Here is a 26,934-nt window from a genome sequence, read left to right as displayed (position 1 = left end):
TGAAGTCTGTGAGTTGAGATCCTCAAAGGCATTAGATCCTATTTGAAATCAGTGGTGCTTAGGCATTTTAGTAAGTGTGTTCAAGGAACTAGACTGAAATACCAAGGCCCACAGCCCTAAAAAATTATGTTAAGTGTCTGAGAAAGTTTACAAAGGTGACTGGGAGACTGTCCACATTTCTGGAAGTCTAAGAAAGGGTGACAGTGTTTTGTTAAATTTTACTCAATACTGCTTATTAGACCAGAAATCAACTGTTTTAATTAAAATTCATGGTAAATAGATTTATTTTCTCCACTGTCAGTGCTCTGTATGGACACATTCAAAGTCATTTACTTCTATTTGGTTAAACTTACTGACTCTTCTAAATGTTTCCACATGGTGGCTTGAATTTTTTTCTTTTTTTTTTCTTTTTTTTTTTTTACTAAATCAATTTTAAACCAATTTTCATTACATTGGTGGTTTTACATGTCCACAAGGGCTGTGGGCCTCTTGGATTTTGAAACCTGGCATGAAATTCAGCCCAAAACGCCAAGTGCTGAAACCCAATGAAAATGAAACCACTGCAATCTATAGGGGAGGCTGCCTGCCACTCACCCCTGCCCACACTGCTGGCTGAACTGAGAACACCTTCCCCAGGGCACCAGACCTGCACAGGACTGGGTGCTAGGCATGGCTGACCCTTTCCTCTGGACACTGCCACTGCTCCATCCCAAGCAGATTTGGGATTTGGCAGCAGTGAGCTCAAATCCTGGCTGGTGGAAATTGCTTGAAGTACAGCCTGTGGGAAGATCAAAATCCTGATCAGGAGCCTCTTTAAAACCGTGGCTTCAAAGCTAACTGGAAACCTGGCCCTGGGTTTCCCTGCAATTCAGTTTGGGTTTGCAAACTTGGCTGGTGTTAGGTTTATTGCACCTAGTTTGGGGCTTTGCTGTGAACATTTTGTGGAGATTCAACTCTTGAAATTAAATGGGCTCTGTTGTTCAGAGCCTGGACTAGTGTCTCTAACATCCATAAACTCCATACCAATCTATTTATCTTCCTGAATAAAGTAACTGAGGGTCTAATGCTTTAATTTCAAGGGAGAGGTCATTGCTGTGTATTATCCAACTATTAAAATCAATGGATGGTTGCATGTGATGAGGATTACTTACTACTACATACTGGAGGGCTTTAACTTACCAAAGCAACTTTTTTAAGTGGTGAGGAGCCAGGTTTCTTATGGTCCTATTTCCCCACCACTGTGTCCATAGTAAGGAAACCAAAAAGCAAAAAGAAGTCTTGTAGAAGCCCCAGCACTTGTGATGCTTCAAACCAGAAGCAGTAGCTTTAGAAGAGACACCAGTGGAGACGAAGATTTTCTGCCTCCCGGTAGGTTTGGGGTAATGAAGAAAACCAACAATACTTTTGGTTTTCCGAGACTACTGCTTTTAGTTCCTCTAAAACTAGAAAAGAATGGGTTTATTTACTGTAGAACTCCTATTCTTTCCCCTCACAAAAAAACCTCAAGAATGGTGACCATTCAAAGCAGAGTGAAGATGGTTTTTGGCAAAGGTTCAGCATGGCTCCTATTACTGAGGGGAATGTGGTCATGTTGCTAAGACAGTGGCCTGGGAGTTAGGCCACTGTTCTTGGGTATCCCACCACCCCACCATGTAACCTTGGAAAGTCACGTCTGCCCTCCATGGTTCCACATTCCTTGCCATCCTGCGCCTCTTGGCTATTCAGGCTGCCAGCTTTATGGTCCAACGTCTGTCTCCTACTATTCTAGTTACCACCATAATTATGAGAACTTGATACACACTGCGTTCCAGCACCCCTTCCCACAGGGCTTCATTAGAGCAGCTCTGTCCCCATGAGCAGCAGAGCTGAGGTGGGAGTTCAGGCATGAACTCCACGGGGATTTCTCACCCTCACCTCACCCTGTCCCTGCACTCACGCTGCACCCAGGCACATTGTCATCCCTTTCACCTTTCTCATTCCCATCCAACAGCACTTGGAGTCATTTACATTTAGTGTGTTCACAAGGTTTTCTCCTCATTTATGTGTGCCCAGTTGGGATACCATGCCAGATTCTACCATCCCTTCCTGGGACACACATGCACTGTGAGGGACAACCTGCTCCCATCAGCCAGCAGCAGCACCTCAGCATCTATCCCCAAAGGGACTATGACCCAGAGAGGCACTGTTCAGCAGTGACAGATGCAAAGGTAAGCTCTTGAAGCACAAGAAATGTGAGGTTTGTGCCCTGAGTTGAACCCCTACCCTTGGCACGCATTTGTCTTGACTGATTGTGTACAGCAACCTGACCTCAGAGGACTGTTAAGCTTTCTTGTAATGCCTTGGTCTTTGCAGCCTGACATGCACACACCTTTTTGCAAGTGGCACTGCATTGCATGCAGTCACAAGGTAATTTGTGGCAAATCTGGGTAGCCCAAAGCATCAGGGAAAAGTCTGGGTGTGACACTAGCACCCCTTTTAACTAGGGTTAAAACTCTGCTCTGCCAGAGGCAGGATTTTTGCAATGAATTAGTGAGACCTTTTTCTTCACTGTTTTGCTCTAAGGATCCTTAACTCTGGGAGCCACCACACCACTAGGAGAGTGTGTCCTCCTTCTGCTCCAAAGTATCTTTAGAGTCCATTCCCCAAGATGCCTTCGGGCACCAGCATGGTCAGTAGCTGCTAACTTATCTCTGGTCAAGGCCTGCCATGCTGGGCACTGGGCGTGCACACACGAACAGACAGTCTGTGCATGAAGACTTTTAGTCTCAACAGAGAAGTGACACAAAGGGAAAGAAGTTAAACACTATTTAGTGAGATCATCCTGCAGGGAGCTGGTAAAGTTGGGATTATAACTCAGAGAGCACCAGCCAGCTGCCGTGCACTCCAGGGCACTTTGCCTTCACTCCTTACACGGCACTTCCATGCACGTACATGGACATACACACATATATATGTGTGTACATTATATGTGGGTAAAGACTGATTAAACACTTGGACATGGCGGCAAAGACTAAATGTGCATACACATGCACATCACCACTGCAATGTCCTGTCATGGTCTGCCCTGTGCTACCTGTCAGTTGTTCACAGCCCCTCGTGGAACGTCTCTCCTGATCTCACTCAGTAGGAACTGTGCCTCATTTCAACTCCTCCAGGTTAAGCCAACATAGCAAGCTGGGATTTCTGAAGGTGCTGGCAGGACAGGCAAATGATCACACTGAGATACCACGTATCTCAGCTCCTTCTCAGAGTTTGGTAGTGTGTGTTTTATCAACAAATAACATGTCTTTACTACTGCCAACCCTGCTGAACCACTGTAGCTGCAGACAAGCAAGCTGTGTTTGCTTCTCTTTCATTTGTCAGCAACACAATGGCCAGCCAAGTTCTCATTCCAACATCTTACTTGTTGGTAACAACAAACACAGGCAAAAAGAGAAAAGCTGATTTTTGGCTGGCTGTGAGGATGCAGAGGGTAGGTTTTGATAGGTAAGTTGAAAAAGCCCTAATATGAAAATCACTGGGGAAAAAGAAGCATCAGCAAGGAAGAGTTTAAAAACAAAAAAGGGGGATGTTCAGGTTTTCAGATTCCCCTATTTCTGCTCTCTGGAATGGTGTTGTTTATTAATGCTCTCCCTTTACCAAGATGTGGCCAAGTCCAGTTTGAATGGCAACTCCAATAAACACATGGGATTTGCAAGTAGTTATGAAGTTGTTCACCCATTTGTTCTCAGACAGCAATAATCTTTCTCTTTCTATCCCTCTTACTCCTGCCAGTCCCCAAAAGCTGTGAGGAGAGAGCTTACACCCACATCACGTCCAGGACCACCCTGAGGTTTGTTGACACTTGAGAAGCAACAGATATTCAGAGAGTAAAAAAAAACAGAGTCATTACCTCTCTGCAGTTACCAGTTTGGATTTTGCTGCTGACTTCAGGAAAGGAGAAGAGGGTGGGAAAAACATCAGAAATGTAACATGGAGGGAGGACTGCAGCATAGAAGAGTTGGGCAGCTTCACCCCTACACCTAAACCTCCCAGCATGCCACACCTTCCTCCCTGAACAAGCTGAGAAAAGGCAGTGAGACCTGGGCAAAGCTGATGAAGCACAGGAAGTTGCTGAGAGACTCCTGCATTCCCTTCATCCCATCTTCCTAGTCCCGCTTCTGAGCCCAAACAGGTTCCCACTTGCAATCACAAAACCAGAGTTGGCACCATCTGCCTGTGGTGAGGAGCTGATGTACCTGGGAGCTCTGGACCTAGGTGAGTGAAGACAAAGAAGTTCCCAAGAAAATAATATTTTCTACCCAGTACCTCAGACAGGAGGTGTCTTCTGGGCTGAAACATTAGAAAACAAGATGAGAGCGCGCCACAGGCAGAACCTCTGTCCCTTCCCTGGGGTAGCTGTTCTTTGCCAGATGCTTTGCGAGGCACAGAGAGGAAAAAGGACAGATGGATGGATTGTTACAGACACAAGGGAGAGCCCAAACAGCACACCGTGGACACAATCGTGATGCCTAATGTGTTTATCAAGTATTTTGAGGCCAGTGCAAGAATTCCATACGCAGTACAGCACAAGACTAGAAGAGCAGCTCAGATTTAGGTGACAATTGAACTTGGTCAGGAGACCAAGAAACCTTCTGCAAGTCTTTCAGTTCCCAAGGGCTGCATTCAGGGACCACTCCAGGTCTGGATCACAGTCCCACTGTTAACAGCATGCAGAGCTCAGGGCAGGCTAAACACAGGGAAGAGCTGCAACAGGCACTAATGAGGGAATATCTCTGGAGTAAGTCAGGAAGTTGCTGAAAGGGAGGGACAGTTTTGAAACATGAGCACAGAGATAAAAATCTATTCTGAGGTGAGGATGAGCTAAATACGTCAAAGGCCTTTCAGCACAATCTGGACACATATGAAACTATCTAAATAATAAACAGCACATTTACTACTAATAGCCTCTTAATTTATTTATGGAGCCCCATCACAGCACAAATCTCTGTCATCTCCTTTGCTCAGCAATCACCTGGCACTGGAGAAGGGCACAGGAGCCCTGCTCCGCTCTGCCCAGGCTTTCCTACCTGGTTTTGGAGATAAGCACTAAATAACAGAGACCTGCAAAGCACGATAAGGCCCACGCTTCAGAATGGTTGACTGAAAATACTCATTTTCCAACTTGAGGATGTTTCACAAGCTGCCTTGTTGTCTCAGAGCACCTCGAGCAGGGGAAGGAAGGGGAAATACAGCCACAGAAGCCAACACAATCAACCCCAGGGTTGGGGAATCCCTCCTCACATGTATAGATGTGCATACATATATATATCCATGTTAGTCACTGCTATGGCAACCAGGACAACAAAGATATCCTTTTAAAGGTCCTGTGGTAAGGAGGAAAAATATTTTGCTATATATATCATTGCCTATTGACGTCACAAAATAACTTAAAATAAACTAACTTGTAAGTTTGGATCATGCTGGTCCTTTTTTCTCCTCTGTAGATATTGAAATAACGTTCACGTCACAATGAGCATCTGTTACCTTCCATGGAAAAAGTAACTGAAGAGAGCTGAGCTAGAAAGTTTTCTATAAAACCCATTCACACATCCTCACTGAAGCAATGTGAAAAAACCCTCTCCTCAAGGAAGCAACATAAAAAAAACCCTTCTCACAAAACCTATGGAGCACTGTATCTGGAGGGTCTCATTTACTCATTCATCAGGCAAAGCCCACCCTGACATCAGAGGGAAATTGCCAATGTTGATAATTAGTAAAAACTGAGAAGCTGAGGTCAGCTGTGACAATTAATTCAGCTGAACGTCTAAATAGCTCACTGGAAAAAGGCAAGCTGACAGAGATAAGTCTGGGCTGAATTGTAAAAATAAAACATTCCATATGAAAGAGATTTTAGGAAGTTTGTTTCCACAGCCTAGATCTTGTAGATCAGGGCGCACCTACCTCTTGTGTATGTAACACAGTCCACAGTAGGACTTTGACATGACTTGTACTCTTTCCACTAATGTCACCAGTGCAACTATTTTATTAACAGCATTAATAAATATGTTGCTGCTATACAACTAAGAAACAGAGGTAAATGGAGTTAAGAGAGGGAATTTAAGACCTTAGTTTGCATTAGCCTGTACCAATAAAACCATATGGGTATAGACATAATGGAAGAGCCCCTAGTCAAAGTCCAGGGTAATCAAGCACAAAAAATGCAGTGGAGCATTGCAGCTCCTGCAGGGGAACAGGCTGGATATTGGTTATGGTTCACACACTCAAGGCATGGGGCCATCTTTGGCATGGGACAACTCTACAGCTCCTTGCCCAGTGCTCAGAATCAAAAAATGCTGCATCTCCTATCCTTTGGCTAGCAGGAGGAGGTGAGAAATACACCTCAACTTATTATGTTCCTATCCAAAATCACCTATTTATCTCTCCTTAGGAAGATCTAGGGAAGCTCTCTGAAGTCCCTTTTGGTTCAACATTTTTTTAATCTGGCTTAAAGGATGCTGATCTGCCTGCATGTTCTACCAGTGCCACACAGGGTGGGTTGAGATGTTCTTAGAGCATGAGATGTGCCATGATTCTCTCAAAAGCACCACGGATATTTCAGAGCAACAGAATTTATTAGAGGTTTTTTGAAGTCAAGTGTCTCTTACTCGGTGTGGTGAGTTTGAACAGATACAGCAAATGCAATGAGTCACTTGAGCATTGTGGGCCGTTATACATTATTAAGTCATCTGTAATGCCACGATGAACCCATTTGCAATGTGCTATTACATGGCCACTTCATGTGTTGTGGATTTGGGCTTGTTCCTTCTCTCCTCTCCAAGAGTTTGGGTTTTCCCCTTTCTTTTTTTTTTTTTTTTTTTTTTTTTTTTGGTAAGCCAAGCTGCAGCGTACAAACAAGAGCTAACACAATTCAAGCAGGTTTGAATCAGTCCTATGAAGGAGAATCATCAACCACATGTTTTAGGTTTAGAAATTTACCTTCTCCCAACTTCTCCCATGTCACCTGCTCCCAAAGCCTCTGGAATTGCTGCAGTTCTCATCTCTCTTGCCCATCTGTCAAGTGAATCAGAGAGTTTGATTTACCCCTGGGCTGCTGAGAAGCACTGACAGCCCACACCCCTGACACTTCAGGTTGGTGTAACATCCTCAAATTACTTAACTCCCAGTTGTTGTACGTTAAGATACACATCTGATTTTCCTCACATCTCCTGTTATCACCCAAATTCTTCTGCAGTCTCTTATGCCACCAGCCACTTCAGCTCTCCTCTACAACAATTTCCTGAAGTATTCTGCCTAGGGATTGTCTTCTGTGGTTCAGCCTGCAGGTCTAGACCTCGCAGACTACACAAAATACATAATGGAAGAACTCCTACTCCTTTTAAATTCTTTACAGCACCCAGTCTCCCTACATATTTTGTCTCATGATAGAGGAAGACAGATAGGCATCTTTCTGAAGATCTCAACCCTACCTTTCCTCACCTGCATCTATGAATTTAGGAAGACAACATGCTAATAGTTCTACTAACTATAGTCTTCTTCAGCCCTGATTTGTGGAAGCTTTCAGAGAAACCTCTGCCACAGCACCATGGCTCATCCTTTTCCGAGCCAATGTCTTCCTTAGCTCTCTTCCTCTACCCCCATTCACAACACTCTCCTTCACAGAAGATTATTCAGACATCCAAAAACCCTTCTTACTGCTTTTTTCTCCTTTTATTAATGCCATGTGCCACCCCTTCCCACAACCCTAATCGGGTCCAGATGGGACGTGCCAGGCTCTCAAAGGGGCCCTGCACCTCTCTTTTCAAAGAGTGAGCTGCCCTTGCAAGGTCTGTTCTTATTTTTTGGAGGAGATGTAGCTAAGACAGGTTTATCTAAAGACTGTACAAGTGCTAAGTGGTTGCTAAACAGCAGAATAAGAAAAAAAAGCTATATATGGTGGATGAACAAAGCAGTTGGATCTTTTACCAAGGTTGAAGTACTAAAAATATAGAAGGTTTTTATAGTACTCCATGCTGTACCTAGAAAGCTATAGGATTGCTGTGGGACGAGTCAGACTTGCAGTCTTATGTCTGACAGTTGCTAGTCCTGAGGTGCTTGATCTACTTGGCAGGGAGAAAAGCTAGCTCTGATACCACAGGCCGGAAATTAGAGGAATGCCTTTTTCTCTATCCACAAAGAAGAAACATATAAGTAATGTGCTCTAAAGCAGAGATTGCATAAAAAGGGCTGGCCACAGAATAACTTACAACTGATGTCAAGCTGAATATGGAAACAGGTTGCTTTGAAGATGACTGTCAAAGCCCCTGGTTGCAACCCCAGTTGTGGTTAAGACTGAAGAGAAAGAGAAACAGAGAGGGAATATGGGGAGGCCTAGACTGGACAGAGTCATTTGTCAAGAGAATTGAAGCAGAAAAATAATGTGGAGTTCAAAGTCAGTGTCCAGCAAAAAAAAAAAAAAAAAAAAAAGTATATAGCTACAAACACAGCTGAAACAAGTCAGAAGAAAAACTTGGTGGGAAAATGCTTCAGCACAACCCCTGCTGTGTGAACAGCAGCTCTCTCACCTTGCTGAGTTTCTTGCTTGGCTGCAGCAGGGATACCTTGCCAGTGGAGGGAAGCGCTAGGGGAGATAGGCAGGCTTGGGTGGGATGGTGATGAGGAGCCAACAATGCACATGCATGGTTTGATATTCTTGATCTTGGGAAAATCCAGAATGGGTGGGTTCATTCTCCTCTTCAGGAAAACTTCCCCAGATCAACCCACTTTGGATTTTTATTGTCTTTGGGGTGAACCTGGGCTTGGCTGTGGATATTTTTGAGGGCTAGCATGCTGTGACTTTCTCAGCCCACACACGGTACTTCTTATCTTTTTGACTCTAATTCCTAACTTTACAGCCTGAGTCATCTAAAAGCAAATGCCGTTTGTGCTACCTGAAGTTGGCAACACTATTTGCTTAGACACTAGTGTCCAGAAAACAGTGTTTATGCTGGTAAGGATGTTTCTTTTAAAACTCTGTACAAACTAAATGCATATGAAAATACAAAGTGTAGCTGAACCAGGAAAGGGAGTACTCACTGAAGAACTGAATGCTTGCCATGCCCTTGATGAGAAAGTATTAGACAAATTGAGGAAAACATTGAGACGTGCCTTTAGTAGATAAGAAAGCCCTAAACAGAGGTTGAAGGAGCCCTAAATTCATCACAAACAGCACATTTAGAAATGCTCCCCTTACCTGTAGACACAAAGGATGGGAACTGGGTGGGTTCAATCTGTGGACCAAAAGGGGATTAGAGGAACTAACTGGCTTCTCACAAAATACAAAAAGATGGAACCTTCTCCATCTGCATGCTAAAGCATTAAACATGTTAGAGGAGGATTATCCAGAAACCAGCATATGCTGATTCTTTTTTTGTGCTGGATGTGTCGGCAAGGTCTTGGCAGACTGTGGGGAAAAATACACAGTGTCTATAAGATTTCAAGGTTGTCACTGATCAGTGACCTCAGCTGAGGTCTGTTATAGTCATTCAGCAATGACCCCAGCTCTTCTTTCATTTTAGGGATTCCACTAGTTTCATCCATTTACTTGCTTTTCTTCCTTTTTCCTGTTTGTTTGGCCAAACAAAATGCTACTGCCGTGTTCCTTCTCTGGAGTTTCACCAAGAATGGACCTTCTCAGTGGAACTTTGCTAGATATGTTGCAAAGTCATGCAGTGCATTGCCATGGAGGAAATGTCATGTAACAGGATGCTGAGAACCTGACATAAAGGTGAGTCACTTTAAGTAGATTGATTTAGAAGATACGGGTGAAGCTCTGCAAAACCAAGTCCTCCTGGGTGGGTATCACTTGGGTTGGCCAGATTCTTAGTGGATATAAATTGTCATAGTTCCATGTAAATCATCTGGAAAATGATACCACGGTTGGCAAGCTGCTAAGGTAACAAGTATACCACAGGGCAGTGCCAGCTAATGCTGGCTGTGGATCTGCCCATTAGCTATACTGGTAGTATCAGCTTATGTGAACATATTTGTGGCTCTGGTAAACCTGGAAAAAATGACATTTCCATGGGTTTGATGAGAAGTGAAACATTTGATGCTTTGGTCTCAAATTTTCTGCTGTCTTCCACAAGAAACAAAGGGCAAGGTTTTAGGAATGGCCTTCTCCTTTTTCCCCCTTATGGGGCAAACATAGGAAAAAGTGTTATCTATGGAATTTCAGAACTAGTTCTTTAACACAAAACACCAAAACCACCAGAAATAACATTCTCCTGGAAAATGTAAGCTTTAACTTTGCCCTAAGCCAAAATTGCATACTGATTGCTATTCATCATTCTGCTCCCCTCCTATGTACTCTATATGTCTCCAAAAGTCTTACCATGGCAGTCAAGGTTCAAGGAGCAGTTGAATGAAGCCACTCTTTCCAAAACAGGTATTCCCCACTTCTCTATTTAAAAACATCCTTCTCCAGGAGAAACTGGACAGCTGTTCTTTGTTGATATCCAGTCTCCCAGGACCTTCGGCAAACATATTTAGAAACCTGGATATAGTCTAGGATAACATTTCCTTCCAGACTTGTCAGGATATGACAGGTTTTTTCCATGTTACCGGTGCCTGCATGCAACCTGACATCCAGAGCACAACTCCAGAGCCTTAGTGGTGCTTGTTGAACCTGCAGCCCACCATATCTATCCAGCTGCAGGACAACCCACCCAAGGATGATGTTCCAGTACTGGAACTGTGAAAGCTTCTACAGAGCTTGGTGAAATCCAGAATGTTATTAACTGCTTCTCCCTATCCTGGCAGTAGGAAACTTCAAAAGGCAGGTGTGCATTATAGATTTCTCCTCCAGCTTCCACCAGCAGGGCTTTTCTTTTTCCACCTCTCCATTCAACTTTTATAAAATGGGAGCAGGATTATCTGTCTCTCTGAAGAAGATCAGATTAATTAGGCTCTCTTCCCTAATTACTCACCCTGCTGTGAAGGGATTCCTACAGGTGTGATTATAGCGTGAGCATCAAGGAAGGGCCATGCACAGCTTTATAGGTGTGTCCCATAGCATCATTATTTACCCTGGGGAGGTCTGAAAGTAGTTCTTGCTCAAGGCTTGGCCGCAATAAACAGTGTGAGCCTGTGTGCTCTGCATAACAGGACACCACAAAGGGCTGCCAAGGTCCTACTTACTCAGAGTACGTTATCTCAGCACAGCTCTGCACCACTGTACCTCTGTCCTCTGACCCCTACAACATTCACGGGGCACTAGAGACGTTCTGCACTGCACTGGGCTCAGTTGTCCTCTTGGTGTTCAGCACCAACTGAGGACAGATCTATGCATCACTTTGCTTTCCTTTCCCTGTCTCTATTTCCAAGCCAACCAAAACACTCTTTGTGCTGGAGAGCAAGCCACCTATGACATGAGACCCTTATTTTTTAGCTAGAGGTGAACTGAAGACATGAGTCTGCCAGATCATCTGTGGAACATGCTGGTGGCAGATGGTATATAAACATTTGTTTTCTTATTACTCAAGAAGGGAAAGCAGTTGGGAAAGCAAAAGTTTCTTCTTTTTTTTTTTTTTTTTGCAAAAATTTAAGTTAATGAATGGAAAAAATCAACAAACTTCTGAAATTCTTTTAGATAAACAGGATTTTGTCCTCAAAAAAAAAAAAAAAAAAAAAAAAAAAAAAAAAAAAAAAAAAAAAAGAAAAAAGAGGGACTTGGCAGGGTTGAACGCTGCTATTTTTCATTAGGACAAGATGATGGTATGGCAGGAATGCAGGACAGAGGGGTGCAGATGTGTGAAAGCATTTAGGAAAAGGCACCCAGGGATTAGAGAAGTGCCTGTTCCCAAAATGGGTTGATCTGAGGTAAAGGAAACCTTTGGGATAGGAAGATAGTAAACCCCTCCCCCACCCCTTTTATAGTGGATATAAACAGTTTTATGGTATTTCCACCCAACAGAAGAAGAAAAAAAAAAAAAAAAAAAGATTTCTGCAACACACACATGTTCCCCATTAATTAGGACTGCTGTTAACAACACGTTGCGCCAGAGCTGCCAAGAACTGTCAGACGAAGGACAGGGAAGCCCACAGCAGAGGCTCTGCTGCCTCCCGGGGGGGCCAGCCACCCGACCAGCAAGGCAGTCCCAGCCCTTCAGCTGGGTCAGCCCCCCACCGCGGCTCAGTGGCAGGGGGTACGACAGGCAGCCGGGCTGGGGGCAAGGCGAAGTAACCAACTGTGCAGGCAGCCCCTGTTTGAATTCCTCCCCACACACTCCCCTTCAGCTACAGACATTTTCCACAGAAATTCTGGCAGTGTTCGCTTTTGGTTGAGACTTTCAGACTATTTCTGCCGTTTTTAAAACATTCTTAGGGGAGGCGCCTGCTACTTTTATTCACATAGAGGATCCTTATTTTTATGTATTAAGGGATGCGAACAGAGGAAGTGAGGCAGGGGAGGGGAGAGCTGCTTTATGCTTTCATTCAACTATACAACAACAACACAAATCTACATCCAAGCCGCCTTTCCTCCTTAGCAGGCTACAAATACACACTTTGCTGTAGGCTTTACTGTAGCAGAGACCACCCCTAGCATCCTGATTTTCTCCAGCCGTCTCTGGGACAGAGCGCTGACTCCTGGCTTTTAAGCATCTCTCACCTTCTTGCCTCCTGGCAGCTGCGTCAGGGGCTGGGAGTAGTTTTATCCTTCCCCTATCAGATCCTCTCAACTCTCTCCTGATCTACTTTCTTCCTTCAGGGTTCCTGAGTGTTGGTTTGGATTCACCACTGCATATGACTGAGGTTGCACACCGGTGTGCACACAGGACTGACTCACATTAGGATTAAAGCAGGGTCCCTAACCATCTTTTACTATTTAAACAAATGTAGGAAATAATGTTGGAGCAATGCAGCAAAGTTCATTGCAGGATCTTGAAGGAGGGGGAAATGATTATTTTTTTAAAATAAAAATTATTTCCCCACACTTGTATACTCACAGGCAGCATGTCCAAGCAGCCAGGCCATCAGCAGGCATCAAGATGCGTATCTCCAAGTGGCTACTCTAGGATCCCTTGTGAGGACACGAAGGATGAAGACATCAGCTATCCACCAGCATGTCTCCTAGACTCCTCGGAGGTTGGTGATGATCTGCTTGTTTTGGATCTTCCTTTTTGTACTCTGTAGGAGCAGACAGGGATTAGCCTCTCCACCCTGTCCCACCACTGTGAGTCATCTAAACGTACTCACTGTCCTTAGTCTCTCAGTCTGGTTATCCTGACAAGTTGCACTAGATATGCTGAGTTCTTGATGACCTGCTAATCAAGGAGGATTTTTGTAGCCCTTCTGCTGTTTCCTCCACACCAGACACCTGCCTTGGTCTCACTCAGATCAAAGAGCACTTCTGCTACAGGTATCCACAGCAGGAACAGAGAAGGCAAAGTTAAAGACTGCCGTCCTTTCAAATAGCTGCCTCACAGATGCCCATGATGGTGCCCATTTCTGTACAAACTCCAGCCCTCTGACTGTTGGGATGCAGGACTGTGCAGCTGTGTACCCATATTTCACAAACTGGGCAAAAACCCAACTAAATCACAAAAAAACACAATCATTTATGGTAAAAAGTTTGGGACACTGGGACTCTTTGCTATTCTCATTTTTCCTTTCCAATCCTTAAAATGCTGCTGTTGGAACTGCAGCCCTGCAGTTTTGTGAGGCTCTATAGCTACTATGGTGCACATGGTTTTATGCCAAAAAAAGCACTGGTCCATTAACTACATACATTCAACATCATTTCTACAAATATCACGTGAGGAAATCCTCATAGCTGCTGTCCAAAGCACTGGTGACTTGTTCATGAATGGAAAGTCCTCTCAGACATGCAGGAAAACATTCTGGTCTAAAGTTTCAAGAGCAGGTCGTGATTTGAGTGGGTTCCCTCTTACACATCCAAGGTTAGGACATCCAAAGGGCAGTATTTTCAGATTACGCTGAGTGCCTTTCTGCTAACAGTTTTCCTCCCAGGCACCTTGCACTGAGAGTGGAAAAAGCCACCAGAAGCACAAGGACTTCTGAAGTACTAGAGCAGACTGGACATTTTTCTACGGTGTAAGTTAGCAGGAATCATTTAACAGTGTGAATGTAGAACCTCTGGACCTCGTGCACTTTGGGAGAGCTCCTCGGATCACCTGTTCAGATCCCCATGCGATAAGGGGAATGTTCAGACTGAACTCCAAAAGGCCACCACAGTGCTGTTTTGCAGAACACATACTAAGGCTTTTGGTCAAAATACTTCAGTTTGGGAGAGTGTTTTTTTTTAAATATAAAGATGTAGAAAGCTAATTATTTTTCTCTTATATATAGCTAATCCTTTTTTTTTTTTTTGAGAAAGAAAGCAACTTATGTGAAAACTTTCAAATACCTCTTCAAATACCCTTGCTAATGACATTTGAAAATCTAATTTCACATTTGGGACATATTGCAAGAATCAACAATAGTAACAGTTTGATGTCTGTCTTGTTTCAGTCCAGAGGGGTTGGTGGTGGGGGGAGGGAGGTTTGGCAGAAAGTACTATTGTCATGTGGGAGTCTCAGAAATGAGTTGTCTCCTGGCTAATATTCCTCCACTGGAATGGTAAGTCAAATAGGCTAGTAGCCACAGCAACAGCCCAGAATTCTTAACTATCTCTATGGTCATTTCACATCACTTTGGGGCTACCCCAGTTCATACCATTATCACTCAAGACATTATTTCATAGTGATTTCATTAATTAGCGTAATTTGATATATGAATAACACCCACATTTGTTTTAACAGAGGTCACGTTAACTGCACTTCTGCCTGAAAATGTAGATAAGTCAAGCTAAAACAATGTCACAGTTTTAAAATAAACACACAGAAACAGACAACAGTTCATAGGTGCAAAACAACTATGCGATTTCTCTCCTTTTTCTCCCCTACACTACATATCCTCCTAAGGAAGATTTGGGGGAAAAAGTGGGCCTACAGCATCCCTAACCCTACACATCTCTTGTACCCTGCAAGGGAGGCTGCACTGGACAATGGCATGACTTGTGAACAGTCAGTGAGAATATTACCTGACAAAATAAGGAGCACCAGAAGGGATCTGTGGCTCCTTTGTCAGCCTCACTACCCCCTTTAAGAAAGGCGGTAACTTCTTCGAAGAAGTTACAAAACACTACCAGCCCTGAACAAACACTTAGTTTAGGAACCCCTCCCGGTCAGACAATGCAAAGAAAGGACTGAGTTAACCATGCCCAGAGCTGATGGAGTAACTGGACCATGGACAAAGAAAAGACCAAGAGCAAAATGACAAAAAGGGCCCAAGTTTCCAGGACAGCATATTGCAACGGCTGAACACTGAATTGCTGGAGGCCTAGCACTGTCTCGTATATAGTATTGACAGGACAATAAACCCAAAGCTTCTACATGGTATGTCTTGAAGATGTTTCCAATCAGAGTTTTCTTTCCAGTCTAATGGCACTGATGCCCAAGAAAGCCACAACACTCCTGAGCTGGTGTTTTGTGCCAGTGCTGCACAGCTGCTTAAACAACAGGAGACTCCTGGTTTATCTGCTATGCTCATTTGTATTGCCATTTGTCACTTTTTAAAAATGTAGACCAGGTTTCCTGAAGCAAACCTTTGGAGAATCGTGTGTCAAGTTACGTAGTTTGACTAATATCTGGGCCCAAGAAAGTAAAAAAACCCACCCAACAAACCAAAAAAACCAACAATAAACATCAGCAAGTTCAAAAGAGTTCAAAAGACCCATTTTTCAGAGAATTGAATAATGATGTATTCTGCAAAGACAAATCCTTTAAAGCATTTCTGGTTTCAGAAATATTTAAAAAAACCCAGTCTTCTTGGTGCTTTCCAGAGTTATCTGAATTCCTTCAAAAGCCCACTCAAAGTAGAAAAACAATGTTATTCTAATGGAACAAAGCAGTACTTTTTTATTTTACTACAATATTGGAAATACACTTGCAAAAGAAGAGCCAGAAAAACAGAAAGATTCAAGTTTACCTTGTTAATTTTTTGCTTTTTTGTCACCTGGGATTTTTTTCTGCGGTGTTCCTCCTCCAGAGAGGTGCTTCAAAGCAGCTCTCAAACTTCCCCATAGTTTCTCTTCTACTGTAATGAACCACATTTTATACTGCAGCCTTGCTTTATCAGCTTGAGAAATATGCACGGCAGTGATTTTTCTACCTAAGCCCATCATTTCATTTAGGAAGTCACAGAAATTGCAGCTAGCAGCTCTCAATATAAACATCATAACTGCATGCTCTAGAGACCATTTCTCTGTACAAACAATTTCAGTCCAGTTTCAGCTACTGCAGTTTCCTTGATAACAACTTGCTATGTTTACATCCATCTGAAATGTTAAAACTCACTGGGGAACAGTGTGGGTTCTTGGTTATTTATCTGTTCGATCAACCTGAACAACCTACTCGGGATGTTTTCAAAAGTCTGACTTCTAGGCAGCTAGAACAGTGGGGGTTTTGGTATTACTTGTCCTTTTTTCCTCAGCTGCCTAATCTCCCTTCCTGCTCCTTTAGTGAAGATGTTAATTCAGAGCAGAGCTGGCAGCGGTCCCCCTGCCACCCCAGGGGGTTCCTCCTAGCAGTATGCAGGCAGTCATTAGTCTCTGACTATAGTCTGTCAGGCAGTCCAAGCCACTGGTCCCTCGTTCAAGCCAAACAGGGATGTCGCATCCTGCCAAGTCATGCCATAAAGTAACAGTTGAAATAGCTTACGTTTTAAATCCCTAAAGGGCAGCTACCCCATCATGCTGGTGGATTAGAAAACAGACGCTAAAGCGTATGGAGTGGCACTGGGGGCTCTGGCTTACATAGGAGTGAAAGGGTTTAACACCAAACAGCAGAAGAACAAAAGAAGAGTTTGAGCCAGGTTCAGCCTAAGCCATTTTACACACCTAACTGATCTGCCTAATTGAGGATCTTTTCTAAGTAGGAGTTTAATATATCACCTTAGTTATCAGGAGGTGAGACAGCTACAGACAAGGGGCATCTGGATTCTATGGCAGGATGAACCACTTTCTAAAAACACACCTCTCTTTTCAGTGACTATAGGAATCCTTGGGCATTTTGTGGCATGCAGGATGAATGGGTGCTAATTAGAGTACTTTAGGCACTCCAATATTTTGGAAAAAAACGCATTTAGAATGAGGACATGACCATAACCTATGAGTAGAGTCAAAGACATATCCTTCATAAAAGAAATACATGACAATAAGAGGAGCAACAGCAAAAAAAACCCCTCCAATAAAATAGCATTTTTCCCCTCAAACTGAATTTTCCAAAGTCTGTAGGGTTTCAAAAGCTAACTGGATACTTTTGAAAAGGGATTTTTCTGGTAGCAAACTGTTTCTGTAAAAATGTGGACACAGCTCTCCCAGGGATCAGGATGATTCAGTGCTGTTGGAAATATTTAATAGTTATCTGTAGTGAGATGGCAATATTTTGGGTATTTAGACTTCTGACGAGTATGGATCATTACAAATAGCTCATTATGGAGCATATAAAATGAGGTGGTAACTGTATAACTTGACAACAAATTATTTTCACTATACATAAGTGCATGACAGTCTATATTGGAAAATGATAAATTACATCATTCATGTGCCCTGAATTGTCTGACTGTCTCAAGGGGGGTGAAAATCTAGGTTAAATAATGGGCAACTAAACAGAGACATATGTTCAATGTGCACCACAGATCAGAGAGGCAACGAGACACTGGAAATCCAGCAACAATCAATAGCTTTTCTCAAGTGGGAGCTGCCAGTTGAAACTGAGAAATGCAGACACTTCTTTTTCCCTCATAAATCCTCTAAAAGATCCCTCTCTTTCCACTCCACTGAGGTACAAAGTTGGTAGCACCACGGTGCTGGAGGAAGCGTTGCTTTGATTTTCGTGCTACCATGCATGGCACTGGCAGTTCAACCCTGTTCCACACATCCCGTGCTGTGACTCCAGCCATTCATCTGAGGCTGCTCTGCAAACTGCCGGGTACTCACGGGTCAGAAAGCAGGTGTCTGATCTCCTCTGATGAAACCATCCATATCACTTGTGCACGCTACTTGCATTTGTAAGGAAAGGATTTGGAGCTGATCCTTGGAGAAAGGTTTTTTGGTGCCCGTGGAGGCAGTACTGGAGGATGATGCTGGAGGCAGGTGCCACCCAGATTGCTGGGGAAGCAATGGGGGAGGTGGTTCCTCCAAAAACAACTCAAGTGAATGGATCACCTCCCAGTGTTTTATCTCTATGCCTTCTTGCCAGGTGCACCTCTGGGTTATCCGTCCAGATGGAGGGTGGGTTCCAGAAGGGAGAGGCATGGGCAAAGGCAGCTGCCTGGGCAGTGGGTGGACGGGGTCGAGCTGGCCCCGGGATGCATGCGTGGCTCTGGCCCGGCATTTCGTCTGTGCAGGAGGGGGGCTGGCGGAGGCAGGCAAGCCAAGTCAGAGCATAGCCAAGCGAGAATGTTCTGGCAGCCCTTCCTGGCAGCCTAAGCAAAGTTATTTATCACTTTGTGCATTTTCCTTCTCATCTGTGTACAGCCGGCTCCAATGGCTCAGCTTGCATTTTGCCTTCCAGAGCCAAGCCAGTCCCTTGGCTCTGCTCGGTCTTGGCTGTCCATTCACGCCTTCTGTCTCCTCCAGCTCTGCCTGGAGCAGTGCAGGATCACAAAATAGGAGTAGGTGTCTACAGCCAGGGAAGAGATCGAACCATCAACAACCTACACCAGTGGCAAAGAGCACATCTCTCCCCTGGATGGGCTAACGCCGAGCTGCTGTTCACTGCGGCTGCGGAGTTGAGCACAGTTGTTTCTGCTGCTCCCAGGCAGCCTCTGCTGGGGAGCTCCAGTGCCTGCCGGCAGCTATGAGACATTTTCTTTCATTTATTTTAGGGATTGTGCCTTTGCAATGATTTTTTCCAAATTGGTGGATGTAACAACAGTGAATTTACAGCAAATTTTTCCAGTTCTATGGACTCTTTTCCATACTGCCGGTGTATTTTGCCAAAAAGTCTAACAAGGGTGCCTAAATTGGGCTTGAAAATAATACCAGCTGCATTCAGATATTTATAAGGCTCACATTTGCTCTTGATAAGGGCACACCACACTCTTCTAAACACGGAACATTGGAAAAGCAGCTCAATACTTGCTCTATTACACTTTGCATCATCAAATGTCTGGGCAATAGTTCGTCCTAGGTTTCAGGACTTTGCCTAAAGAGAGAACCCCTGAATATAGTTGTCATTCCTCTCCTCCTCCCTGAGCTGCCCATGCAGTTTTTGTCTGGGGCTGCTAGATTTGGTGGTAGAGTAAACAGCAAGACTGCATTTGACCTTGCCAGGTTTTGGCAGAGTACTTAAAGCTTTACATTTCCCTACTGTATGTCACACTCTAGAAGCTGCTAGATAATGCCCAGCTATGCAAGGCCAGCTCCTGACTACCTTCTAGCCAGCTTGGTCCCAACAGGGTAAAACCTCTTATCGTTCTGATCAGACACCTTTTTTTTTTTTTTTTTTTAATCATTCTGATCAGACAATGGAAGGCTAAAAAACAAAACAAAGTGAGGCTGAAGGGGCACCTGGTCTGCAGTGGATTCCCAGAAGCCCGTATGACAACAAAGTGTGTTGAATAGCAGCTTCCCACCACGAGACCCTAATTTTCACATCCTGAGAACTTTCCAAAACTGGGCTGCAATTTCTCAGATTTTGTCTCTGCCTGAAGGTAGAAGAGGAAGTTCAGTAAAATCCCTTCAGACCTTCTGAAATGAGGAGAGAATGAAAAATTGCATTTTCTTATTGTAATAAAAATTCTAACCATTTTTTTCTCTGTAAAAGGCCACATCAAACTGCTTGGAATTTGAAACTTGGTGTGGGTATAGCTCTCATTACAGGCCAGATTCAAAGCAAGCTGAGGTCAATAACTGTGCCTCCTTTGATTTTGCCTGACTCTGAAGAAGACCCTACAGCTAGGTAAACAAATCATAGAGAAAATCATTTGGAACAGTTGTGCCTATTTTCTACTTGGGAGTTGCCTGGGAACAAGATCAGTTTGTTTGCAATGTGTCTAGGGTTTATATGTATTCACCAAAGCCCAGCTTTGCTCCATCCTCCTCAATTTTTATTTTAGAACCTTGCTCCATGAATAATCTCCTAGAAGAAAACATCCACCAGCAGATGAAAGGACATCTTTAGGTAAAGAATTTGTAACTAAATCATTTCTACACCTTTTTTTTTATAGCTGGGTCACAAGCAGATGATTTGTCAGTATTATGCATCTTTTGTACATACCCCAGTGTATCTGAGGTCCTGAAAGCTGTTAGCATTTCACTGTGCTGCCAGGTAGAGAGCTCCGACATGGGGAGCTGAAGGGTAGCGCTGCTGACTTCCCCTCCAGCAAAGTCCTTGTGGACCAAGGGCTGACTTGCACATCTCCCTGCTGCTCAAACTTCTGGACCATCCTTTCTCTTGGCATTGGAGCTCAAAGGTCTTTCTTTGTTAAATTCTACTTCAATTGGTTTAATTCTGTTCTCTCCCTGGAAGAGGGTTTAGTAAAACAAACAAAACATCTTACCAATGTGAATACTCACAATTAATGACAAAACTCTAAAACAGGAAGGTTGTTTCTTGGGGAAGGAGACTGGTATTATTTTGAATGAAGGGAAGAGTGCAAAGATCTTGCAATATTTGCTGTAAATGGGTTGTTATGGTGAACATTCCTGTCAGCAAGTTCATTAGCTCAGAGATCCACGAGTGAACAGAGACCAAAAAAATATGTTTAAAAATTCAAGAGCAGATTAGTGGACAATATTTTGCAATCTTTGTTTAGCTCTGCTTCTCACTGAGAATTAGTAACTTTACTCCAGGCCAGATTCAAATAGTCTTACTCATGCAGAGCATCACCATGTTTTATGAGTAACCCCAGTGATATTTAGGGCTATATTTTGGAATAAGATTGGAATCAGAGAAAGACAGTGGGAGGTATGGGCTGAATCACCTTGATTAATAAGTGTAAGATTGTTAGTCTTATGTGTGTCTATATAAATAAACATAACGGGAATAAGGAGGATGTCTGGATTGACATGTGAAGGAATTTATAAACATCTTTTTGCAACATACAGCAGATTCCTCTTTTAACAGAAGAGAACAACACCCAAAAGTTACTTAATATCAGGAAAAGAGGAATTCGCACCTTCAGAAACAATAGAATATCAGGCCATTTTGCGGGTTAGACTCTCAGCAGTTCTGGCTGTTGCCTGTGATATTACATAAGATCTATACTGCTCTTCATAGAAGTGATGGATGAAGTTTTCAGAGCTGCTCAAATGTCTTGAAAGCATGTGGTCCATTTTCCAAAATAATAGGGTCCTTGGGATTCTAAATCCCATTGAATTTCAGCACTTCTGGGAATAATCTCATTATTTTCTAAATCAGTATGCATTTTCCAGTTTGTTATGCTTCCCATTTCATTTTATCTCTGGGCTCCAGCCAACACCATACATCAATAACAAGATCATCAAAAGGCAGGATTAAAAAGGAAAGCACAGTTGTGCCTGACTGCTCTGTCAAAATGTCTCCAAGACCCATCGCAGACTCCTGACGTTACCAGTGAGCGAGGAAGGAACCAATCCAAAGCTCGCTGATGTAAAGGAAAGTCCACTCATTTCTATGGATTTCAGTGGGGCTTGGATCAGGCCCTGGAAGAATAAGGATGACATAAAAATAACATGACATCTGCCAGATTCACCAATATGCTCTGATGTTTTGCCCAGCTCAATGATGCAAAGCAGATGGAGAGCACTGACGATCCTGGCCCTCTTCAATCACTTACTCCATCTCTCGGATTAGTTTTCATCAGGCGTTTTATTCACGACATAAATACATTTATCTCATTAGTGCTTCTGCAACAGTATTTCAGAGGAAAAATCACCACTTTTTAGCTTTATCAGAGAAAAATTTTCTGTATTTTATCATTTGGTGACTACCAATTTTCAATGAGGTTTCTAAGAAGCTGATGATTGAGCCTCCGAGTTTTGCTCATGTACCTATGCAGGGTTGTAACTAGTTGAGTTTAACTGCCTTTTTCTTCCATACTACTTTGGCCCAAACAGAACGCACAACTGTGCCATTTGATGGTTGCACCCTCAAATAAGGCATTAGGACAATTATTCTGCAAAATACAAAGCTTACCTTTAAGTTCAAGCACATCCTTAAATCACATCAAAACTATCACAAATAAACACGTGTACAGTTTGCTGAATCAGTGCCAGAAGATGCATTTAAAAGAAACTAACTGACTTTGAAAATTACCCCACTCTGTCCCTACCCTCCCCTGGCTATTGCTATACAAAAAGGAGATAAAATCCATTGGGAAATACTTACACATGAGAAGTTTGTGCACTGTGCCTCAGAAAAAATACAGAAGGCTTCGTCTGTGGGGTGACTATGTCTAACATTATATGCCAGGAACAAACAAGAAAGATGTAACACAGATTGGACTTTCAGTGTGCATGGTTACAATAAATATAGGTATTAATAGACATTAAAAGTTGCTGAACGACTGAGAAGTTGAGTGGATTGGATGATGTCCCTCAAAATGAAATAATCTATATTTGGCTGCTAATTCGTTTCTTCCGAGATGCTTTTTGCTTGACTCTGCATATATTCCTCATTGCAGAAATAACTTGGGAGATTGCAATCTGGCTCCAGCCTCAAGCCAGCTAACCCGGGAGTGAGTACTAGTGCTGAAAGACAAGATCGAAGTTTCCCCATTCCCAACCAGACACATCTCTACAGAAGTGTCCCAAACTATTTGGATAACAGCTGCACTGCTCAGAGCTTGCTCCCTGGCATAAGGACTTAACTGCATTCACACCACATAGGCCCTGAACGCTTTTACAGCCCCATTTCACAGGCATTTATTTCCAGAGCATGTCCTGCTCCTCAGAGCTGAGAGTGGCCTGGGGAGTCTCCACCCTGGAGCAACAATCTCCAGACAGCTAGAGCACATCCATGGATTTTGGCCTGCAGTGGCATGTGTATGACTATGCTTTAACACACAGAGGGATAACAGAAAACATACAAATGCATAAGATCAGGCACAACACTCATGCACAAGCCTGGGATACGTCATTTTAGAGATATTTTTACTTTGCAATGATCCATCATATTTTAGAGGTGTGCAGAAGGATGAGTAAGGCACTGAGACAAACCTGTCACACACCCTTCGGCTGAATGACTTACAGTGAAACTCTACTCCTGGCTGCAGCAAAGATCCTGCTAACTTACAAAGGAAAAATATTAACCCTGTGTACCCAAGTTGTCCCACTGAAAAGAAAGGATTGCTTGTCATATCTCACTTGTCATCTCTCTGGACTGTCAATGATTCAAGGCAGGAACTGTCTGTCTCTGAGCACAGCCCCAGCACAGTCAAGTCCTAGCCATGGGTGAAGTGTTACGCATCACAGCTCTTCTTCCTTTAGACTGAACTGCAATTTTGCCATGTCTAATTTTGTCTTATTTCTCCTGACATTAGAACACTTGGCCATACTTCCTCTTCCCTCCATTCTGTTTATTTGTAGAAAGGAAGAAATGCCACAGAAAAATGGTTTTGTGCTGTTACATAAAGGCTAAGCCAGAACCAAGATATTACTGGAACAAATAGTCAGACAGAGCTGAGATGTTTATTTTCCTGTTGGGGCATAGTGTGATGAGATCATGTCCTATCACAGTCCATTTTAAATTCACTTCACCAGTACCACACCTAGACCCAATCTGTCAGTAGCAGTCCAGTTGCCCAGTCTTTTGGGCAGATTTCAAAGTCCTAGTTTTGGTATTTCATATCAGATCCACTGTAGGTGAAAAAATTCACTGAAATACAATGGAGCTGCCCTAAATAGACCACCAGAGAGTCACTTTACTACATGAACAGCAGACCATTGGCAAGGGACCAGGACGCAGTACCTCTGTGTAAGGTAACAGCATAGTTATGACTCTAGGAACTCACCAATTCTGGGGCATCCAGCAGAGAAAATGATTTGCCATCTGATCTCCTACAGAAATCTCTCTTTTGGTTTCTGTCCATCATAACTGTTTCCACTCCTGGGCACTATGGAGAAACAAGAAAAGGTTCAGGAAAACACCTCCATGTGACTACTACACTGCAATTTCTGTTCAATTTGAAAGCAAGTCCTTGCCTCACTGACTCCTGTTTCATCCCCTGTCCTAGCCATATGTACATATCTTGTTTATTTTGGGGGGCAGAATATCTTTTACATGTTTTGAGTGACCTTGGGTAAAGCAGCCTTTCTCCAAGGTTTCCCCATCCAGACAGGACTATAAAACAATTGCCCTGTCTTCCATGACAGCTCTGCCCAACAGCAAGTAAAGCACAAACAAGAGATTATTCAAAAGGTCTCATGAACAGTCACTGGAGTAGATTTCACAGGCAGCAATCTCAGGACTGTAAAACATGTTTGATGGAGCATTTTACACTGCTTTAAATTTGGAATTCTTTGGAGAGTGTCTGAGGATTTTTCAAGAAACAAACACTATGCTAGTCCTCTATGCACATGCATATACACAAAAAAGCTCCCTCATGGCATGGGGAGCTGGCATCCCAAGGCTCTGACCTCAGCTGACTCCTTAACTTTATCAATTGCACTATATAATCAGTGCAGACTGAATAGCATTTGGAAAGTGGGTTAGGCTGGGTTTTTTCTTTCTCTTTCTTTTTTTTTCTCCTCCCCTCCATCTAGGGTATTCAAGGAAGAGAGCCTGTAGCTCAGATATGGCTTGGGAAGCATCTAATGAGAGCTCTCAGCTCGCTAAGATGAGGTGCTGTAGCCGGTATCTTAATAGGATGTTTGGAGATTTCCTTCCCCTGGGGTAGATTCTTTGAATATTTTGAGGTTATCTCTTTGGAACTGAAAATAAAAAGGTAGTTTTGCTGCTTCACAGATTCTTTGTGTCCTTTCCTCTCAGTAATCAAGTGAGGGCTAAAACCACCATGCAGATAAGACCCCAAAGGGATAGTCCAAGACACGAGAGGACTAACTGAGCAAGAGTGTCAGCACATCAGGGTAGTGACTTGGAAGGCACAGCCTCTAAAATCCTGCTGCTGAGAGGAGCAAGCCCCACCACTTCCACTTTCACCTCTGTCTCCATGGAGTTATCAAATCCAAACCTCCACACTCCTTGCTGGAGAAACCAGCAGCCAAATGTCCTTTCTCTATCCCCATGACATTTTCACAGGAAAACCAAAATAAATTGGCTGAAGAGAAGAAACATTTGAGACTAATTTTCACAGCTCACCCTCACTTCATCCTCCCGCTGCACATCCATCCACAGCCACTTTGAAGCCTTCCTAAACCTCATCACTCAACTTCCTTGACTTTCCACACTCATGGCTTGGTACAACATTTCCCACACACTCTCCCTGCACTCTGAAAACACACTTTGCTTGAAGTTCAATGCCCAAGCCTTGTCAATGGCAAGGAGACTAATCACATCCAGCATTCAATGCTTCATTAGCAGCTTTCCCAAACCCAGGATCCCCTTCACTGTGAGCAGAGTGCTCACAGTTTTGATCTGGTGACAGCTGCCTCAAATTATGTATTGCTGCATTAAAACTTACTGCAAGTTGATTTGTGTACTTAACTCAACTCACCACACGTTAACACACAAACTAACAACCAATACTTAAAATGTGCCCTCTCCATAAAACCACCACTATTACTGTCAGTGTGGGCAGCTGGAGTGTTGCTCGCTGCAGAGCAACACAGAACTCTAGCAATCCCACTTAGATCTTGTAGTTTGTTATACAGTTAGAGATATGTGACTATTGCAGACAAAACAAAATCATAGCCAAAACCTCACTTAAAATCTCCAAAAATACAAATCTTTACTATGCGTCAAAGAACTTCGACTAATTCCATTGATTTTAAACATCCTTTGCTACTTCCTCTCAGCTGGACACAGATACACAGAGGGAAAAACCCTTCTGATATATTCACAGCTCACAGCCTGACCCAAGTTGTTCTTACATGATTTCCAATTTCTGTTCTGCATCAGAAACATGTATTATCCATGACCCGTTGGCAGGACAGAACTCAAGACTTCGAGCAATAAAAACCACAGAGTTTGGGGTTTTTTTGCTGTTGGAGTTAAAGGGCTCAAAACTGGGGTAAATCCTTACAGATTCCTCTAGGTGCTAGAAATGAAAACCTTAACCACTAGTGATACTTCTGACTAGAGGGGAACCTGATGTATTTAATGAATAGATTCAGTCATTTTATTACATTGGTTATCCTTATTAGCAAATGGACTTGGCACTCAGGTCACCAGGAATAGTCCAAGATCATGTGCATTAATAAAACTGGGCCCTTAAACCACACACAGTCCCTGTGAGGTCACACTACTGCCTTCATTTTATACGTGGGGAAAGACAGGTTCACATCTGCAATTAAAATTTCAGATATGCATCTCTGGACCAAGGTGAAACTTTCACCCTTTCAGATTAGTTTGTTGTCAGAAATGCCCAACAGAGTGGCCTTTTTGTTTGGTGTTTCCGATTTCTTTCCATCTTTGCATACTCTGTGACTTTACAAAAGTACCACCTTTACCTCCAGCACAGCATCCATTTTGGCAGCAGCTCTGTCTGCACCACCAGGCCACCAAGATCCATGCTGCCAGCAGGGAGCTGATGAGCAGCCACCCAGCTGAACCTCTGAGAACCTGCTCAGAGCTGGGGGCACCTGAGCCCATTTCTCAGGTCGGTCTTTTCCCTCTCCCTCTCTTCCAATGGGACCTCTGAGCTTCAGCTGTATGGACCAGATAGTCCTTCAATTCTCATACTTTTAACAGTGCCCGTCTAGATGACAAACTCTTCTACTCTGCTTTT

The 26,934-nt window shown here is 43.3% G+C and overlaps 1 long non-coding RNA gene across 2 annotated transcripts in view; it reads right to left on the bottom strand.

Moving 5' to 3' along the window:
* Nucleotides 1-24,142, bottom strand: part of LOC126651244 (uncharacterized) — a 71,534-nt gene extending 47,392 nt beyond the window's left edge. For both annotated transcript variants that reach the window (XR_007631596.1, XR_007631598.1), the window contains exons 1-2: nucleotides 24,040-24,142; nucleotides 12,987-13,167 (exon numbers count right to left, since the gene is read on the bottom strand). This is a non-coding gene — a long non-coding RNA (uncharacterized LOC126651244). The remainder of the gene's footprint in view (nucleotides 1-12,986; nucleotides 13,168-24,039) is intronic.
* Nucleotides 24,143-26,934: the final 2,792 nt, after the last annotated feature.

Source organism: Myiozetetes cayanensis, unplaced genomic scaffold (genome assembly GCF_022539395.1).
Source record: "Myiozetetes cayanensis isolate MyiCay16 unplaced genomic scaffold, myiCay2020 scf6-25, whole genome shotgun sequence".
In the NCBI taxonomy this organism is placed as follows: domain Eukaryota; kingdom Metazoa; phylum Chordata; class Aves; order Passeriformes; family Tyrannidae; genus Myiozetetes; species Myiozetetes cayanensis.
Note: the sequence above shows the minus strand (reverse complement) of the source record. Positions and strands in the feature narration are given on the sequence as shown.